The sequence below is a fragment of the Cebus imitator genome, unplaced genomic scaffold (genome assembly GCF_001604975.1).
Source record: "Cebus imitator isolate Cc_AM_T3 unplaced genomic scaffold, Cebus_imitator-1.0 Scaffold118, whole genome shotgun sequence".
Taxonomy (NCBI): Eukaryota; Metazoa; Chordata; class Mammalia; order Primates; family Cebidae; genus Cebus; species Cebus imitator.
The window spans coordinates 1,374,701-1,380,171 of record NW_016107433.1 but is presented as its reverse complement, the minus strand read 5'-3'; positions in this window follow the sequence as shown (position 1 = coordinate 1,380,171).

The window sequence follows — 5,471 nt, the reverse complement described above, 5'->3', positions numbered from 1 at the left end:
TATTTTTTTTTGAGACGGATTGTTGCTCTGTCGCTCAGGCTGGAGTGCAGTGGCTGGACCTCTGCAACCTCCACCTCCCACGTTCAAGCAATTCTCCTGCCTCAGCCTCCCGAGTACCTGGGACTACAGGCTCATGCTACCATACCCAGGTAATTTTTGTATTTTTAGTAAAGATGGGGTTTCACTATGTTGGCCAGGCTGGTCTTGAACGCCAGACCTCAGGTGATCCACCCACCTTGGCCACCCAGAGTACTAGGATTACAGGTGTGAGCCAATACACTCTGCCTACAAGACTGACCAATTTGAGGGCCACAGAAAGGTCAGTGTGGCCAGGGAGGAAAGATGTAGGAGACTGAAAGATGTGGTTGCTGGGAGGCCAAGGAGAGAGGATTGCTTGAGCCTAGGAGTTTGAGCCCAGCTTGGCAACATAGGGAGATGCCCTTTCTACAAAAAATTTAAAAATTAGCTGGGTGTGGTGGTGCATGGCTGTGGTCCCCAACTACTCAGGAAGCTGACTGAGGTAGAAGGATTGCTTGAGCCCAGGAGGTGCAGGCTGCAATGAACCATTATCCTGCCACTGCACTCCAGCCTGGGTAACAGGTGAGACTCTGTCAGAAAAAAAGAGAGAAAGAAAAGAAAAGGGAGGGGAGGGGTGAAGAGGGGAGGGATGGAGAGGGGTGCAGTGGGGGAGGGGTGAAGGGGGGGAGGGGCAAGCAAGTAAGCATGGACCAGACCATACCAGGCCTTGCCAGCCATGGTATGGACAGTGGATCTTGTTTTAAGTGTAATGGGAAGTCATGGAGGAATCTGAGTAAGGTAGGGAAGTAATCTGATATAGATGCTTAAAAGATCCCTCTGACTGCTGTGTGCCATGGTAGTGAGGTGCTGGCTGTTACCAGGGGACTGTCTCACTCCGCAGTTGGGACAGCTGGTGCTGGGGAGTGGGACTGGAGGAACAGTCAGCAGAGAAGAAACACCATGATGTCTGTCCCAAGCCTGTCTGTATCAGTGGCCCAGAAAAAGTTAGAATTGTCAGCAACTCACTTGTCCTTATGGGGCCCAGCAGCAAGACAGTTGCTCCTCCCAGCAACATCTATACCGTGGAGACCAGGAAAGGTCCTGATAGGTTTTCTTAACTTGGGTTAGAGGAAGGAGGCACAAACAGATCCTGGGCTCCCAAAAACTCTCCAGTGAGAGTCTCCGTTAACCCCCCAGAGTCTCTCATCCGTAGTGTGATTGAAGCAGATTTGTGGTTCCTGGATGGATTGCATAGGTTGGCAATTCCAAACCTGAAACCAATAGACTCATCTGAGGCCCTTAAAAAAGAGTGATCCCCAACACCCACACCAGTCTAAAGTTTTAGGGTGGGGCCCTGGAAATCCACAGTATTAAGAGCTTCCCCTCAGCTGGGCATGGTGGTTTATGCCTGTAATCCCAGAACTTTGGGAAGCCAAGGTGGGAGGATTGCTTGAGTCCAAGAGTTCGAGACCAACCTGGCCAACACAGTAGCACTCCATCTCTACAAAAAATATTAAAAATAATTAGAAAAAATTTTTTAAATAAATAAATAAAAGCTTGCCTTAGCTATCAGTTTATAGAAAACACAGGGACATGGGAACATGTTAAATGACACCATGAGATGCAATCAGAAAACTCCAAAACATGAAAAGCTCTAACGGACAAGGACATGATTTTTTCAACAAAGAAATTGCAAGGAAGAAAAAAGAGGGAAGAGGAACCTGCAGATTGAGCCATAACAACCATTTACAATGTGGGCAGTCTTAGCTCCAATTACAGTTCTTTTTTTTGTTTTTGTTTTTGTTTTCGTTTTTGTTTTTTTAGAGATGGGGTTTCACCATGTTGCCCAGGCTGGTCTTGAACTCCTGACCTCATGATCCACCTTCCTCAGCCTCCCAAAGTGCTGGGATTACACACATGTGCCCCCACACCCGGCCCCCAATTACAGTTCAAACCAATGAATTATTTAAAAATTGGACAATCAGGCCAGGTGCGGTGGCTCCCAGCACTTTGGGAGCCCAAGGCAGGCGGACCAGGAGGTCAGTAGTTCAAGACCAGACTGGCCAACATGGCAAAACCCTGTCTCTACTAAAAAAAAATTTAAAAATTAGCTGGGTATGATGGCTCATGCCTATAATTCCAGCTACTTGAGAGGCTGAGGTAGGAGAATTACTTGAACTAAGACCCGGGAGTCAGAGGTTGCAGTGAGCTGAGATTATGCCACTGCACTCCAGCCTGGGCTACAGATCGAGACTCCATCTCTAAATAAATAAATAAATAATTGGACAATCAGAGAAATTTGAACATGATAGATAATTTATGATACTAAATAAGTGGGCTGGATGCAGTGGATCATGCCTGTAATCCCAGCACTTTGGAAGGCAAAGGTGGGTGGATGACATGAGGTAAGGAGTTTGAGACCAGCCTGGCCAACATGGTAAAACCCCATTTCTACTAAAAATACAAAAAAAAAATTAGCCAGGCGTGGTAGTGCATGCCTGTAATTCCAGCTAATTCCAGCTACTTGGGAGGCTGAGGCAGTAGAATCATTTGAACCCGGGAGGCGGAGGTTGCAGTGAGCCAAGACCACGCCATTGTACTCCAAGCTGAGCAACAAGAACAAAACTCCAACTCAAAAAAAAAAAAAAGTGGCTGGGTGTGGTGGCTCATGCTTGTAATCCCAAGACTTTAAGAGGCCAAATCAGGTCTGGGCTCGGTTCTATAATCCCAGTGCTTTGGGAGGCTGAGGCAGGCAGATCATGAGGTCAAGAGATGGAGACCATCCTGGCCAACATGGTGAAACCCCCATCTCTACTAAAAATACCAAAAATAGGCATGGTGGCACGTGCCTATAGTCCCAGCTACTCAGGAGGCTGAGCAAGAGAATCACTTAAACCCAGGAGGTGGAGGTTGCAGTGAGCCAAGATCTTGCCACTGCACTCCAGCCTGGTGACAGAACAAGACTCCGTCTCAAAAAAAAAAGAGGCCAAAGCAGGAGGATTGCTTTAGCCCAGGAGTTCAAGACCAGCCTGGGGAACAAAACAAGACCCTGTCTCTGCAAGTTTTAAAAGAAAAGTACTGTTAACTTTTATAAGGGCCATAATGTCATGGTAATTGTTATTTATTTATTTTCAGAGACAGGGTTTCATTATGTTGCCCAGGCTGGCCTCAAACTCCTCTCCTAAAGCAATCCTCCCATTCCAGCCTCCCAGGTAGGTAGGACTACAGGATTGGCCCATCACACCTGGTTGTAGCCGTGTTTTAAAAAGACCCCTTGCCGGGTGAGGTGGCTCACATAATCCCAGCACTTTGGGAGGCTAAAGTGAGCGGATCACCTGAGGTCAAGTTCCAGAGCAGCCTGACCAACATGGTAAAACCCCAACTCTAAATTTTTTTTTTTTTTTTTTGAGACGGAGTTTCGCTCTTGTTACCCAGGCTGGAGTGCAATGGCGCGATCTCGGCTCACCGCAACCTCCGCCTCCTGGGTTCAGGCAATTCTCCTGCCTCAGCCTCCTGAGTAGCTGGGACTACAGGCACGCGCCACCATGCCCAGCTAATTTTTTGTAGTTTTAGTAGAGACAGGGTTTCATCATGTTGACCAGGATGGTCTCGATCTCCTGGCCTCGTGATCCACCTGTCTCGGCCTCCCAAAGTGCTGGGATTACAGGCTTGAGCCACCGCACCCGGCCTCTAAAATTTTTTTTTAAAAAAAGAACCCTGCCAGGCGCGGTGGCTCACGCCTGTAATCCTAGCACTCTGGGAGGCTGAAGCAGGTGGATCATCTGAGGTCGGGAGTTTGAGAGCAGCCTGACCAACATGGTGAAACCCTGTCTCTTTAAAAAAAAAAAAAAAAATGATCTGGAGAAAAAAAAAAGAGCCCTTACCATTTATTTATTCATTTATTCAGCGACAGAGTCTCTCTCTGTCGCCCAGGCTGAAGTGCAGTGGCACGATCTCAGCTCACTGCAATCTCCACCTCCCAGGTTTAAGCAGTTCTCCTGTCTCAGACTCCCAAGTAGCTAGGATTATTTATAGCTGCCCACGATGACACCCAGCTAACTTTTGTATTTTTAGGAGAGGTGGCTGGTCTCAAACTGCTGACCTCAGGTGATCCACCCACCTCGGCCTCCCAAAGTGCTAGGATTACGGGCATGAGCCACATGCCCAGCCTAAAAAGAGCCCTTACCTTTTAGAGATCCACACTTAAATATGGATGAAATAGATGTTTGTTATTTGCTTTAAAATAATCTGTAGAGAGGGGTGAGTGAGAGTATAAATGAAACAATATGGGCCATCAGTTGATAATTGTCGAAACTGGGTGATGGCTACATGGGAGTTAACATGCTCTTCTCTCTCCTTTCTGATATATTTGCAATTTTCCCTAATAAAAATTTTTTTGGGCTGGGCACAGTGGCTCATGCCTGTAATCCCAACACTGTGGGAGGCTAAGGTGGGAGGATCAGTTGATACCAGGAGTTTGAGACCAGCCTGGACAACATGGTGAAATCCCATCTCTACCAAAAACAAAACAAAACAAACATAAAAATTAGCTGGGTATAGTAGCACCAGCCTGTAGTCCCTGCTACTCTGGAGGCTAAGGTGGGAAGATTACCCGAGCCCCGAAATTTGAGGCTGCAGTGAGCCAGGTCAGCACCACTGCACTCCAGCCTGGGTCAGAGTAAGATCCTATTTCAAAAAAAAAAAAAAGTTTTGTGTTGTTTTTAACTAAGCTTCTCAGGTTTAACCAGATTTGATGTCAGGGAGATCTCACTTGTTCAGCTTCATTGGCGGGCAGGCTTTCTGCATAAAAACAGGAAGCTTAGAGAGCTCCAGGGCAGGGTGTGCTGTGACTTCACTGTGTTTTTGCAGAAACAGGTCTGATAGGCATCGGGGATGACCAGATCAAGGTTGAGCAAAAGGGACAGCAAGTCTGAATTTGAGGTTAAATGTGAAATCACACACGCTGTCTAGTAGACATTTGGTTGGCAGTGGTTCCTGGATCCTGGGGCCCCTACAGAGCCCACCTTCGACCCCCATGCACTTATGCCAGCACATGTGATGCTGGAGACTTATCCAGCCACCTCACTGCACACCCCAGCAAATGGCCAGCACCAGTGGGTGATCAGGAAATGATGCCCAGAAAAACTGATAGATGTAAGGAATTTGGGGCTAGGCACAGTGGCTCACACCTGTAATCCCAGTACTTTGGGAGGCCGAGGTAGGTGGATCATTTGAGGTCAGGAGTTTAAGACCAGCCTGGCCAACATGAAGAAACCCCCATCTCTACTAAAAATACAAAAATTAGCCAGGCATGGTGGCATGCACCTGTAATCCCAGATATTCAGGAGGCTGAGGCAGGAGAATCGCTTGAACCCAGGAGGTTGCAGTGAGCTGAGATTGTGCCACTCCACCCTGGGTGACAGGGCAAGACTCTGTCTCAAAAAAGAAAAAAA